This window comes from Nannospalax galili, unplaced genomic scaffold (genome assembly GCF_000622305.1).
Source record: "Nannospalax galili isolate Female #2095 unplaced genomic scaffold, S.galili_v1.0 scaffold147, whole genome shotgun sequence".
NCBI lineage: Eukaryota > Metazoa > Chordata > Mammalia > Rodentia > Spalacidae > Nannospalax > Nannospalax galili.
In genome coordinates this window covers 1,295,154-1,309,253 of record NW_008355800.1, presented here as the reverse complement: position 1 = coordinate 1,309,253, position 14,100 = coordinate 1,295,154, and the positions used below count along the sequence as shown (strand labels likewise).

General features: G+C 40.8%; 1 protein-coding gene across 9 annotated transcripts in view; it reads left to right on the top strand.

Annotated features, from left to right (window-relative positions):
• The first annotated feature begins 4,585 nt into the window (after positions 1-4,585).
• Dtna (dystrobrevin alpha) overlaps positions 4,586-14,100 on the top strand; it is a 291,349-nt gene continuing 281,834 nt past the window's right edge. For 2 of the 9 annotated variants that reach the window (XM_017803350.2, XM_017803352.2), the window contains exon 1: positions 4,590-4,902. The gene's annotated coding sequence lies outside the window, so the exon portion shown is untranslated. Of the gene's footprint in view, positions 4,903-14,100 lie in introns of all 9 variants that reach the window. The other 7 variants (XM_017803353.2, XM_017803357.2, XM_017803356.2 and 4 more) reach the window with 5 other exon arrangements.

Below are 14,100 nucleotides of genomic sequence, written 5' to 3'. Positions count from 1 at the left end.
CTGAAAACCAGAGGGGAGGCCATTTAGAAATCAGCTTAATTAACTGATTAATTGGAGTTATTTATTGGAGTTATTGCCTGTGGCATCCAAAGTGAATGGACAGTCTTCTAAGAACCATAATTCTAAGATGTTATTTTAAATATATGTATAATTGTTATTAATATAAAAAGTCAAGTTTGAGAAGAATTTGAGATTTTGAGTTTTCAAGCTGTTTCTATGGTTCCTAAGCAGATTCCCTGGAGGGTCTGTCTAGTAAAGGGCTCAGAATGGCTACACACTGGCCTCAAACCTCTGCTGAAAAAGCCGAGCCTTGGCCCTGTCAAATGATCCCTTTGAACAAAAGGCTCCACAGCAAAACAGCAAGTTAGCAATGTGTTCGCAGCTGTGCCTCATCTGGAGAAAACCTGTTCCCAAATGAGCAAGCTGGATGTGATGACCACCTAACCCCATCAGGGCTGCCCGTCAACTGCCAAGTCTTTGATCACCCAAACTAAGCTGTCCTATTTCTATCCCTGGATACATCTTAAACACTCAAATCAGAAACAATTGGGGTCTAAATATGGATTCAAGTTCGATTTTGAAAATTCATTCAGGATTTGAATGATGATATTAAATGTTTGATTTTGCACTAGAACCAGATTCTACCTAGTTCCTAGAGAGGTATGTGACATGCCGTATGCTGACAGAGGTCCCCAAGTAACATAGTAGAAAGTGCTTCCCTTCGGCCAGTGTGAGGTAAGATGTCTCATTTCACCCAGAGGTGGATATGGTTATGATGAACAGCTCCAATAACACCCCAGCCTACAGGAATTGTATACAGAATTCATTTCTTAATTTCTATTTAAGTGATTCTGCTTGACTTATTTTACTTAGTATAATGCCTTCTAGATTCATGTTGTCACAACTAACAAGTTTTCTTTTAATGAGTACATAATATTCCATCCAACTATATAAGATATAACTTATTAATTCCTCTCTTGATTCATACTTTCACATCTTGGGTTATTGTAAATTGGCAAAAAATAAATAAATAACGTGAGTGTGCAAGTGTCTTTTTAAGTTCATAATTTCACCTTCCTTAGAAATTCACTCCACAGAGACATTGTTGGACTTTAAGTTGCGTGGCACTTTGTAGTTATTTATTTGAAGTTGCGTGGCTTACGGTTATTTTGCATCAGTTGCAAGGTCCCTTCTGTTATGCTGTTTGTGTAGGTGGGTTTTCTACTGTCTTGGGTAGTAATTACTTTTCTAACAACCAATATTCACAGTTATTGGCTTTCTTTAGGGAAAATATCTTTATTCTTGCATTGATACTGTGTGCCTCTTTTGCTTTTTTTATTAATTCTTTGAGAATTTTGTACAATGTATTTAGATCATATCCACCCAACTTCCCTACACCCCTATTTTTGTGTCATCGTTTTTTTAAACCTATGGAGTCCAATTTCTGTTGTTCATGTACTCTTTAAAAATAAATGACATACAAAAGACTTTTAAAATTCACCCACCAAACCACCACCTGGAGAATACTATCTCCCTTCTCCAGGCAGTGGGGGCTGAGAACCCAATCAGGTCCACTTGCTTTTGAGTGACTCAGATTTGCACGTACATGAACACCTCACAGATGAGCTGAGATGGGAGCAGAACCATTATTTCCTGCTGTAAGACGCTATAAGTACTGGTCCCCGCCCCCCCACCTCCCATACGCCCCCCACCCCTTCCCCTGGCCAGGCCAATGCTGGAACAGCCTGTTTCCAGAGGACACAGCAAAGATTGACTGCTTATTCTTAGAACGTTAAGGGTATCTGATTTGCCGGTTTGCGTGCCCAGTGTTCTTTGGAAGCAAGCCCTGGAAGATTTGCCGGTTATGTGCCTGTGTTCTTCAGAAGCGAGCCCTGGAAGCTATTTCTCTGATCAGTCCCAAGTCTCATGCTAGTGCTTACAAAAGAGAAAAACAACATTTACTCACGATAAAGACTGAGTTCCAGCCATCATAAATCTTATCAATTGCCTTGTGAAGGTTAGTGGAGGAAAGAAGAAAATCATTTCATTGTGTTCACTTGACCTTGACTCTGATGAAGGCTGCAGTGGCTGTGGCACAGTGCTCTGGAATTTCTAGAATGTGTGGAGATGAAAGTATAATTAGGGATGAAGCTGGAGATTTTACTTTATTCTTTTTGACCATAATTCACTTGACTAAGGAACATTATACTCTAAAGAATAACCAGTAATGATTCAATTAACACTTGTTACAGTTTATTAGTCAATAGGAAATACAAGGATCCAACATCTACATTGTTTCTCAGTATTTTGTACAAGCCAACAAGATCAGCATAAGTGATTTCACCAAATATCTGTTAGGTTAGCATGTAGAGCCATTTGGGGGCTCCAGCAAGCTGCGTTTTACACAATATATACTTCATATAATCTCAGACCATTGCTCAAAGACAGAGATGTTTGTTGTAGAATTATTTAGAAAAATGCAAATAATTTTACCTAAAAGTTGGACCAGCATATGGCCAATTTCCACAGGTTAAAATACAAACTTCACCCACACGGTTTTCAGTTTCAACAAGCATTTCCTGAGTACCAATTTTTTAATACTATATATTTAAAGACACGACAGAATTGAGCATTGTGCTGACCAGGAACCAGGGCTGTCCAAGAAGCCCAAGCTCTCTTCTTAGTGCAGTTTAACTTTGAGACCAGCCTCCCGGGGAGCCATGTGCTTGGTTAAAGGAAAAGAAAACCAGGGACAGAGACAGCTGCTCTCTGTGCCATAGAGTTAGTTTATTTATTTGTGGACTGATGTAAAATTTCATAAATGCTAGTACACTGTGGGCTCTAAAGGAATATTTGCTGAGACCCAAAGAGCTGTTGTGTGAACATGTATATTTGAACCTACACAAAGGGGTTAGAAAATTGTGGATAGCCCCATCTATCCTGTACTTTCCTGAGTCAGCTGTGGGAATAAGAAGAAAGTATTTTCCTCCTCCTTTTCCTAACTTTACATTTTTTGCTTAGCTCTCTGGTGTTGGAGTTTGATGAAGGAGCGAGCAGTTGGTAGGCCACCAATACACATGGCACCAACATATCAGTGAAATAAACTCATAGTGCAGTAACCAGTTATGTAAGACTTTATGATTTCTTAAGATTATGTTGCTCTAGATGTGGAAGATTACCTAAAAAGTAATAAATCCACAAGAACACAAAGCTGTCTTCTAGAGTTAACCATTTGCCACTGAATATTTTTGAGATGTCAGTGTGAGTCCCAAGGAACAGCTGCAGCCTCACCACCATGAGCCCAGCCAGCTGACATTTGTGGAGGGCTGGCAACCCTTGGAGCTGTGACGTGTCCAACAGGCGAGATTATAATGCTTTTATCAAGTCTTTGAAGAAGTTGTGTTGTCCATCAAGTTGCATGTAATACACTCACTACTTTGAACACAAAGAAGACATTTTCAAGAGCAGAAGACATTTTGATCCCAGTAACAAACAAATGTTAATCCCAGGTTATTTGTGCTGACTTAAAGGGACTGGCCCATTGCTAATCCTTGCCAGACTCTATTTGATGAAAGGTAACTTTTCTCAAGTTTTTCCACTCGTCTAAACATGTCTCCCTTTCTCTCATTCTCTCTCTCTCTCTCTCTCTCTCTCTCTCTCTCTCTCTCTCATCTGCTCTCAAGATTTACAAGACAATCGAGATAGAAGCTGGTCTTCCATACTCTTGCCCCGCGGCCTGAAATATGAGACTTCAGTCAACTGAAATCAATTTTACTATAAGCACATTTGTCTTACTTCTAAAGAAATCCACCCCTTGGATGTTGTTCTCAGAACATCTTGAAGCACCGTTGTGGCTTTTTCTCCCTCGGGTCCCAAACAAGATGTTTCCTGATGTTTAACAAAAGTTCCGGTATCTTTTTAAATTAATTTTATTTTATGTGTATGAATGTTTTGCTGGCACCCATGCATGCAATGCCCACAGAGGCCAGAAGAGGGTGTCAGACCCCCTGGAACTGGAGTTAAGACCGTCGTTAGCCATAATGTAGATTCCGGGAACCGAACCCAGGTTCTGGAAGAGCAGCCAGTGCTCTTAACTGCTGTGCCATCTCTCCAGCCCAAGTTTTGGTATCTTGCTATTTTACTGGAAGCATGGACATTCTGGGTAAAATATACAGATTTTAAAACAAACGCTGCTCCACAATAAAAATGTTTTTCATGTCCCAACGTAGCTCGTGGACTCTCCAAGTTGTGAGATGTAAGTCCAGCCGAGTTTCTTGCTTGCTTGCTCGCACGGTGTTATCCCCAGGAAGCTTGTTCTCACAGAGCCTTGGCTGCCTGGCTCCCTGCCCCCAGGAATGCCACTCAGAGAACATTCTTTTTCAGGCAGCCAAGTTTGGAAGTCAGTTGGTTCTGGCAGTGCGTTGGGGGAGGGCAGGGGAAGCCGGCAAGTCCTCAGCTGATCTTCATCGTCCAAGTGTTTCTGCAATCGCGGTCAATGAAAACATTTCCTTTTACCCAGGCAGAGACAGGTAAAAGACAGCTGGGTAAATCAGCTTTAGATGAAACAGCGGAAGCTCCCTGGGAGGGAGGGCGGAGGGAGGGTCTTGGAAAGCCTGCCATTGGTGCGTTTACCAAAGGCATCTGCCAGTGGGGCTTCAGTGGAATGCGAAACCAAATCATTTTCAAGTTAAAGATAGACACAGTGTACGCCTGGGTCTAGAAGCCGGTTTGTAAACGCCCATCTCTCCCTAGAATTTCAGATAGTTCGGTTATGATCTCAGGGGTAATTAGCCATTTGGTTAAAGTCCGTTCTCTCCCTGAGTGTGCGAGCAATCCCCCTGCGTTCTGGGTGAACTGGAATTAAAAGGATTTCAGAGAGGATGCTGTGCCTGCTGCTCCGGGGTAAGTGAAAACGTGGGCTTGAACGTGCATCTCGGGAAGGTGGGGCTTGACTTTTGCTTTATGGTTGGGATGAATGAAAAAGTGCTCATGAAGATTTCGTCCTGTCTGGGTGCCACTTCCCCTTTGAGAAGTAGGTGGCTTTATACATTTTGTGTGGCAGAATGAAATAGAGTACTTGTGCTTGGTTTTAAAATTTACATTGCAGGGTTGCTGCCCATCTCACCGTTCTTTTCCCTGTTAGCCCTTAAGCACCCAGGGCTTATGGAGAGAAGGTGCCAAGAGTTATCTACCCGCAACCAAACTGAAAGTTACTCTGTCCTTTATGCCAGTGGATGGGAGGACACTGGTGTAAGAGGGAGCTGTTTCCCTAGCACAGCACTGTTTTCAGATTTAAAGAATGAAAACAAAAGTTTCAAGGAAAGAAGGGGAGGCGTTAACCCTAATGGTTCCCTTAACGGTACTCTAACAGTGTATTAAAAAACGGTTAAAACGAATTCTATCTTTTAAAAAGCAGCAGAGAAACAGCAGGTAATTCCCATCAAAGAAAATTTATTAATAGGACTTGTTTGGGGCATTACCTCATTAATTCCAAGCAGGTTCCTCTTCTCCAAAAGAGCTGATATTTGCTAAGTGAAGGGAGGTGTCCTGATTCTAAAGAGCTTGGGAAAAGAGGGAGAGGGAAAGAGTTCTTAGATCTGTGCCTGCCACACTGTGTTTTGAGTATTTGAAAATGTTTCTTCATGAAAAGAGAGAAGGGAAGCTTCCTTTCCTCACGTTTTCGTCCATGTATAGGTTTTGTTTCTTGTTCGGTCAAATGAGTTCCCTTCTCCTAGCCACGACTTTTCCAAACTCGCACAGCATTCCTTCTGAATAAATATTGTCCATAATAGTCACAGAGTACATGGTGTGAATTGGAAGTTCTCCTTTATATGGGGAAAACAAACGTGCTGACGCTCTCCTCACAGAATGTGGGGCTGAACAGTTGTCCAACCTAACTGACTAGCTTTTGCTTTGCAGAGTGGACCAGACTGAAATGAAATTGACCGGAGCAAACAATGAGTGATTTGATACAGCTCCTTTAGGCGACTTTGATGATAATAAATAGAGGGCTACGTGACTCTTCCAGTGTCCACGGTGGGCACAGGAGTGACAGAGTTGCGTCTACAGCTGCTGAGCAGTCTGGCTAAGACAAAAAGACATGATGTTAGCGGAGCCCAAGATTGGTCTGTCCAGCCTCATCTGTCCACTTTCCCCTCCTGACTTCTCTCTCCCTCTAGATCCCTATGAAATATTGCTTAGTCCCCAAGACCTGTTTTCAAGGAAGAATCTGACTAGTGAGAGTTTTAAAGTCAGCCTCCTGTCTATTGTGAATAGTTGCATTTTGGTAGAAACATCTGTCCCTCAAAGAGTTTAGGCAATTTGTTAAATCATAGCTAATCTTTAGTTATATCTGCAGTTAGCCTATTAAATTATAAAAATTTCAACTAAACTTTCCTGTAAGCAGATGACACCTCACTAAGTTTCTCCTGGTTATGTCAGATGACTGGTAATATTATATGAGAGACTGTCCTGAACATGAGTGAAGCCCACAGAGATTTTAAGTACTTCCAGGAAGTTGGTGAATGCTTGAAGCCATGCACAGTATACACACAGACACAAGTCTGTCATTTGTATTCCCGGCTCAATTATAAAAATTATGTTATGCTTGTTATTTGGTTTTCAGTGTGTAAGAAGAAAAATACAAAATTTGTCATTCTACTATGTAAGAACTTTAAACTATGCGGTCAGTACTGACAAGGAAAGACACAAACATTTCTCTACTAGTACTGTCACTGTCCCATGACAAAATTCAAAGTTTGGCTTTGATTCCTTTGAACAAAGTAAAGGTCGTTGTCTTGTAAATATGTCTGCTAATTTTATCTCAAGTGTTACTGGATGTTTCTAATATTGCTGCTCCTTCCTCTCCTGTCGCAGTCACAATGCCCTGTCTTCTCAGAACCTTATATATCTTTGCTTTATATGGAAAATACATTCTGAAAATTACTTATAGAACCTGGCATGGTGGCACAAAACAATAGGCCCAGCCCTTGGGAATAAGAGGCAGGAGGGTCCTTACAAGTTCAACGCCAGCCTGGTCTACAGGCCAATCAGAGCTACTTAGCAAAAGGCTATTTCAGAATGAATGAATGAATGAATGAATGAATGAATGAATGACAAAAATAAACTACAAATTATAAATGATTTGTAAGTAACAGAGACCTAATGAGAATGCTGTGCTTCTGCAGAAAGACTTTGGTTTGCCTCTGCCAGGCAGTGGGTTGCGGACTAGACTCACCTTTCGCAAAGTGCATGCTGAACTCTTCAGCTCCTCTGTGACAGAGCTAGGCTGTGATTTATGTGTGCAGTGGAGCATTCTAGGTCCAGTCTTCCCTGAAGGAAGGTATGGTCTTTCCATATCAAGAGTACCCACTACCAAAGATTTTTGATTTTCCAGGAGGTCTGTAAGGCAACCAGAAGAAATTGTTTCCTCTGGTCTATTTTTTTCCTGATAGTCATGTGCTCAGGGGAAAAATGTTGAGCTTTTATAGTTTGGCTTACCTAACTCCTAATTTATTTTATTTTATTTATTATGTGTGTGTGTGTGTGTGTGTGTGTGTGTGTGTGTGTGTGTGTGTGTGTGGGCATCCACCTTTACATGGATTCCAGGGATAAAACTCAGAGCGCCAAGTTTGCATGGTGTATTGGTTAGCTTTTGCTGCTGTGATTAAATATCATGATCAAAAGCAACTTATGGAAGAAAGAGTTTATCTGAGCTTACAGTTCCAGAGGGAGAGTCCATCATCACAGGGAGGCCTGGTGGCAGGTGGGCAGTGGTAGGAGCAGGGGCCTGAAAGAGCATACCTTCAGTTGCAAGCAGCAAGCAGAAAGCCAACTGGAAGTGGGGCAAGGCTATGAACTCCCAAAGCCCATCCACAAATGACTTCCTCCAGCAAGGCTGCACCTCCTAAAACTTCCAGAACCCTCCAAACAGCACCATCAACAGGGAACCAAGTGTTCAAATACATAGACTGATGGCAGGTGGGGGGCATTTCTCATTCAAAGCACTACACAGGGCAAGCCACTTTATCCACTGAGCTCACTGGTCCCTGATTTATAAATTTTCATTTACTAAATTTTCACCACGTGATTGGCTCTATGCTGGTTTTGTATATCAGACACTTTAACTTACTTGACTAGGAATGTGAGTGCAAGTGTCCATGTTGTGACTATTCCCAGGAAATGAACATTCACTTGGCTTATAATCTTCATCCTAGAAAAGATATCCGAGTCTTTGCTGCCACTGATTTCAGGCAGTCTTTCTGATTCGTTTTCTCTTTTACTTTCTAGCTGTAATCTGATTTAAGACTTTCTGTAGAAAATGGCATATGCATACTGACTGAAATGTTTGTGTTCTCTGGCTTGGCATGAACTGTCTACAAACATAACAATCCTTTTATCTGTCCCTATCTGGCCACTTTCCCTCTTAATCTCTTTAGTCTCTAGTCCACCCACTATCGTCCCTTCAGCTGTCCACAAAACTTGACTCTTCCAATCTATTCAGCATTACCACATCTTTTTAAATTATCTTAAGTGAATTCCTTCCCTCCTATCCTCTCTGAAACTGCCCTGCCGCAGTGTCGTCATCTAACTTGGTTGCTGCTCTATTTTTAGTTATTCTTTCTTCTGGGCCACAGACACAGACACAGACACAGACACACACACAGACACAGACACACACACACACACACACACACACACACACACACACACACCTGCACAGATGTCTCTCATATTGAACAAACACATTTGTCTTCTAAGGACCATAGCTGCCCAGACCACAGATCTCCAGCAGCTCAGTATCCCCTTTAAAATAAAGTTCCAACTTACATCTTAGTCTCCTTTAATTGTATAGCATTCGCCTACCATTCCCAGCCAAGAATTACACGGATTGTGCCTTCTTTATTTATGTATTCTCAGTAACTGACACATAGAAACCACTCACTACATGTTTAAGGAATGATCAAGTGGCTGTTCTGAGGACTACTATTCCTGAAGATTTCCTTTTTTATATCTCCTTACTCTTTTCTGTCTGAATGCCATTACTCTTTGGACCTTAGTGTAGTCGTCATCAATGGTGCTTTATGTCAAGAACAGTTAGTAAAGGAAATGTTTGATTATCAGGTGGGGGTCGTTGTTTTGGATAAATGGGATCAACTCTAATTTTATTGCCAAATGAGGGAAACCAATGACAAGACTGATGAGGATTTGAATTTGATCCCTAGAATCCACAGATAAAAATCCAGGTGTGCCAATATGCAAATGTAATCTCAGCTCTGAGGGGGTAGTCTGATTGATCCCAGAGCTTGTTAGCCAGTCAGCCTAGCCTACTTGAAGAATCCCAGGCTAGTGAGAGTCCTTAACACACACACACAAAGTAGTGGGTGGTACCTGAGAAATGACACCCAAGGATGACCTCTGGCCACCACATGCATATGCACACACATGCACACACACACGGACACACACACACACAACATCATCATCATCGTCATCATCATCGGGAACATTGAATAGCACAACAGGAAAAAGTCAGTCAGATACAAGTAAATTAAAATCATCATTTTGCACACTGTCTGATCATTTTGCACACTGGGTTTTCTAATCAAACACTGGGTTTTATGTGATAAAACATTGTAACCCTAAATCTTAAAGCTATTTGAATTTTTTTCCTAAAATTCAAAGTCCTGATGTGCAAGTTCAATCTCATTTCCCTATCAGCATATTCTGATGAAAGAAAATCTGCATTGTTAATTAAGATTTGAATATTGTTGGTGGGGACCAAAGGAAGAGGAACTATATAACTGATTTATGATAAGGCTGTTTAATCCATTTCCATTCTTTGGATTATTGTAAGTTTGTCATACATTTATTGTGTGCCCTTGATGGGCCGAATCTTGGGTTTGGGGAAAATAAGAAATTTGGCTTATATTATTTTCACACAGAACTTTTCTTAATTCCTACACAAAGAAAAGTTTTAATATAGGCAGGGCTAAAGTTCATTTTGAAATGAATATTTGACTCTAATAAAATGTTCAAGGCCAGTATTCAAAATGTGAATCTCAGAAGTCCTGTGAGAAAATAGGAAGATGTGATGGTGTTTATTTCCATTTCGTATGAAGAAGAAATAAGATGGGTGCTGAACAGTGTTAACTGGAGCTGGTGGGGAGATAGTGCTTTGCGGATTCACTGACCCAGGCACCTACTTTTCTCCTCATCTGTGCCAGGCAGTGAAACGATTTATTGTTATTTCCTCTGGACAATATCATCTTAAAACAGTGGACTTAGCTGGCTGTCTCTTTACATGTTCTCTGATATATATATATATATTCTTCACTTGAGCTGATCTCACTCACACTGTTGAACAAAACTCTTTTTTTCTTCCTCAACAATTCATGTTTTCCTCTGAGCAAGTCAAGTTATAGGGAAGCCTGGAATTATTTGACACCAAAAAAATGGCATGTTCTTGGTATGGTAGTTTACACTTGTATTCCCAGCATTCAGGAGGATTATCGTGAGTTCAAGGCCAGTTTGGGCAGCAGGATGAACCTCAAGCCAGCCTGAACTACATAAGAGGACCTTGTTTCAAAAACGAAGAGAAAAGAAAACATTTTTAAAATATCATGATTTGGCGGCTATGAACCATCCTTAACTCCAGTTCCAGGGGAATCTGAAGCCCTCTTCTGACCTCCACAGCATTGCATAACACGGGTACACTCACATACAAGCAGGCAATACATTTATATATATATAATAAAAATAATAAATAAAATATTTTTTAAATATTTAAAAAATAAAAATATCATGACTAACAAATATTTTTATTAGAGGTTAGCATCAAGAGTCCTGAAAAAAATTCTTTAAAACAGTTCAGTAAAAAGCACATTTTCCTCTCATACTGCAGTTTGATTTAACATCAAGGATCAGTGTGCCTATTTGCATAAGTAAAGGTGGACTTTGCAGTTTTGGAAAATAAACATGATGTAAGGATGACTCAGTTACCCAGAGTTGGGAAAGCTTTGTGAACATCTACATACTTTTTAAAGAGCAGTAGAGTTATTTTTATTCTTTTTATTTTTTAGTCTCATTTCATTTTTTCTATTCATTCCTATATGACTTATTAATTCAAAGATCTGAACACTGAAAGAATGAGTTCACCAAAATAATTACAACTGAGGAATGCAGATGTGCTTCCTGGTTAAAGGGTATGGAATAATTTTTGAATAAAATCGATCTTCTAATGTAAATGAGCTTCTAAGTCCCGGATTATTCATTACTATACATTTATAGAAACATATTCACTCACAAAAATGCTGTTTGCTAAAAACTTCAAGTGGAAAGATGGCTCATGATTAAGAGCCCTGGCTGCTCTTACAGAGAACCCAGGTTCGGTTCTTAGCACCCATGTGGCAGCTAACAGCAATCTATAACTCCAGTTCCACGAGATCTGATGACACACTATTCTGGCCTCTGTGCATTACACACATAAGTGCACTTACATATATGCAGGCAAAACACTCATATACAAATAAATAAATAAATAAATAAATAAATAAATAAATAAATTTTTAAACTACAAGTAAATATAACAATTCTCTTCAACACTGGGGTGGATAGATGGCTCAGTGGTTAAGAGCACTTGCTCTTACAGAGGACCCCAGTTCCTAGAACCCACATGGCAGCTCACAATGGTCTTTAACTCTGGTTCCAGGGGACCCAGCATCCTCTTCTGGCCTCAGAGGGCACTGCATGTTCATAGTCCACATATATCCATGCACACAAAATACTCATATATAAAAAAGTAAATAAGTATTTTTTAAAAAACCAATTCTCTTCTGAAGTAAATCCAATTTTGGTGAATCATTTTGTAGGTAAGATATGTACGTTGTTTTCTTACTATACATGGTGGAATCAAGATGCAGACATAAGCACTCCAAGTGTACTTAGCTTGGTCTCCTGGGATAAGAAGCAACCTCCACTCTCATTCTAGAATTTCCTCTCAAGTGAGCACTTAGTCCTCACATTTTGGCCGCAGACTTTTCTCCACAGTCCCTGCGCTCACATTTCCTTGGCATGCCAGGTAGCCACACCTAAGTTCGGTTCTGTAGGAAACAGTTCTATCGGCATGCCTAGAGAGAGGAAGGATTGAAACACTGATGAGGAGCATCAGCAAGGTCCAACGTCACCGACGAGGAAGCAGCCCCAACCCTCTAGAGCCCAGATACAGTCTTACGTACCTGTGAACAAGCCCGTACTTTGGCGTATGCACGCAGGCTGCCTGCGATGGTCCTAACCTCTCATTTCCTCTTCCTACCCTTTGACTCTCAGCTCCACTGAGAAATTTTGGCTCTCTAAATCTTTTCCATTTTGCTGGGGTTCTCCTCCTCATGCTTATCATCAAGGGAGGCCTGACCATAGACAATTTGGAGAATTCAGAGGCATGTCTGTTAGGGAAACTCCTACAGAATGTACGGAGAAACCATGACCTGTTCACTTTCCCATCTCTAAGAACTGCTCATGTGTTTAGAGAAACACATAAAAAGAACTGAATTTTTGCAAGTTTAATTCCCAACCCCTACCTTTGCTATGAGACAGGATCAAAGGACTAGATTTAGGGAAAATCACAGAGGAGTGGTGATAGTGTATGTTAGAGATGCCTAACCTTGAATAGCTCTCAGATCACTCACACTCCGCATGTGCTTAGCATTTATCTTTGAGCGCCAATAAAATGGGGGGACCTCAGAGATCAATGGGACATTGTGCAGGATGCTTTAGTTGTCACTGACACACCTGTGTAGAGGGAGCCTCAACTGGGGAATTGCCTCCATTGAACTGGCCTGTGGCCATGTCTGCAGGGCATTTTCTTGATTGTTGAGTGATGTGGGAGGGCCCAGCCCACTGTGGGCAGTACCACCCCTGGGCAAGTGATCCTGTGTGGTCTAAGAAAGCAGGCTGAGCAGGGGCCAGGGAGCAAGCCACTAAGAGGCTATCCTCCATGGTCTGTGCTCCGGGTTCCTGCCCTGAGTTCCTGCCTTGACTTCCCTTGATGATGGACTGTGCTTATCAGCCAAATAAACCCTTTCTTCCCCAAGGTGATTTTGAAAGAAACTAGAATAGATATTTAAGTGTTTTCACATTTTAAGCAAATATTTTAAGGTCCTTTGGATTATAATTTAAGTCAACAAATCTAATTTGTGTTCTTGGGAGCAGTAATTCTAGGAAATACTTTGCTTGAGGATTCTGAATCAAGCAAATTGCTAGAGATCTTATCCCCCCTCTGAGATTCAGACTGACACTAACATAATGTTGCATAATTGTTCTATGGTGGACATGTTGACTTTGTTTAATTCAGTATTTTCTAACATGGAGCTTGAGAGAGCAGAGAAAGGAAGAGAGGGAGACAGAATATTTCATACCATCAAGCAGACAGTGGTGAATTCTAGTTCACCACAGACACACACGCACACACACACACACACACAAAATTAAAAGTAAAATAAAATAAATATTTTTTAAAAGAGAAAAACAATTTATAGTGTGATAATAGTCTAACTCATTTAATTCTTTTAGGACATAAAGCCAAAAGTTTCAATGGACTTTTGTAAACATCAATACTATTTGCTAATTGATTTTCATATTCTTGATAAAAAGCATTGCTTTTAAATTCATATACAATCTAATAATATTTAATGCTGTTCAGGCATAAAGTTTGTGATATGTCATAAAAAAGGAAATGGAGGAGGGGGTTGGACCGGAAAGCTGGCTCAACAGTTAAGAGCACTAACTTTTCTTTCTCAGCATCCATATGGCAACTAACAACTATCTGTAACTCCAATTCCAAGGTATCCGACGCCCTCTTCTGACCACCACAGGCACAGACACGGGTGCACTCGCATGCAGGTAATACATTCATACACATAAAATAAAAATAATAAAAATAGGGCAGGAGAGATGGCTCAGCGGTTAAGGGCACTGACTGCTCTTGCAGAAGACCTGGGTTCAATTCCCAGCACCCACATGACGGCTACGAACCGTACTTAACTCCAGTTCCAGGGGAATCCAAAGCCCTCTTCTGACCTCTGCAGGACTGCACGACACGGG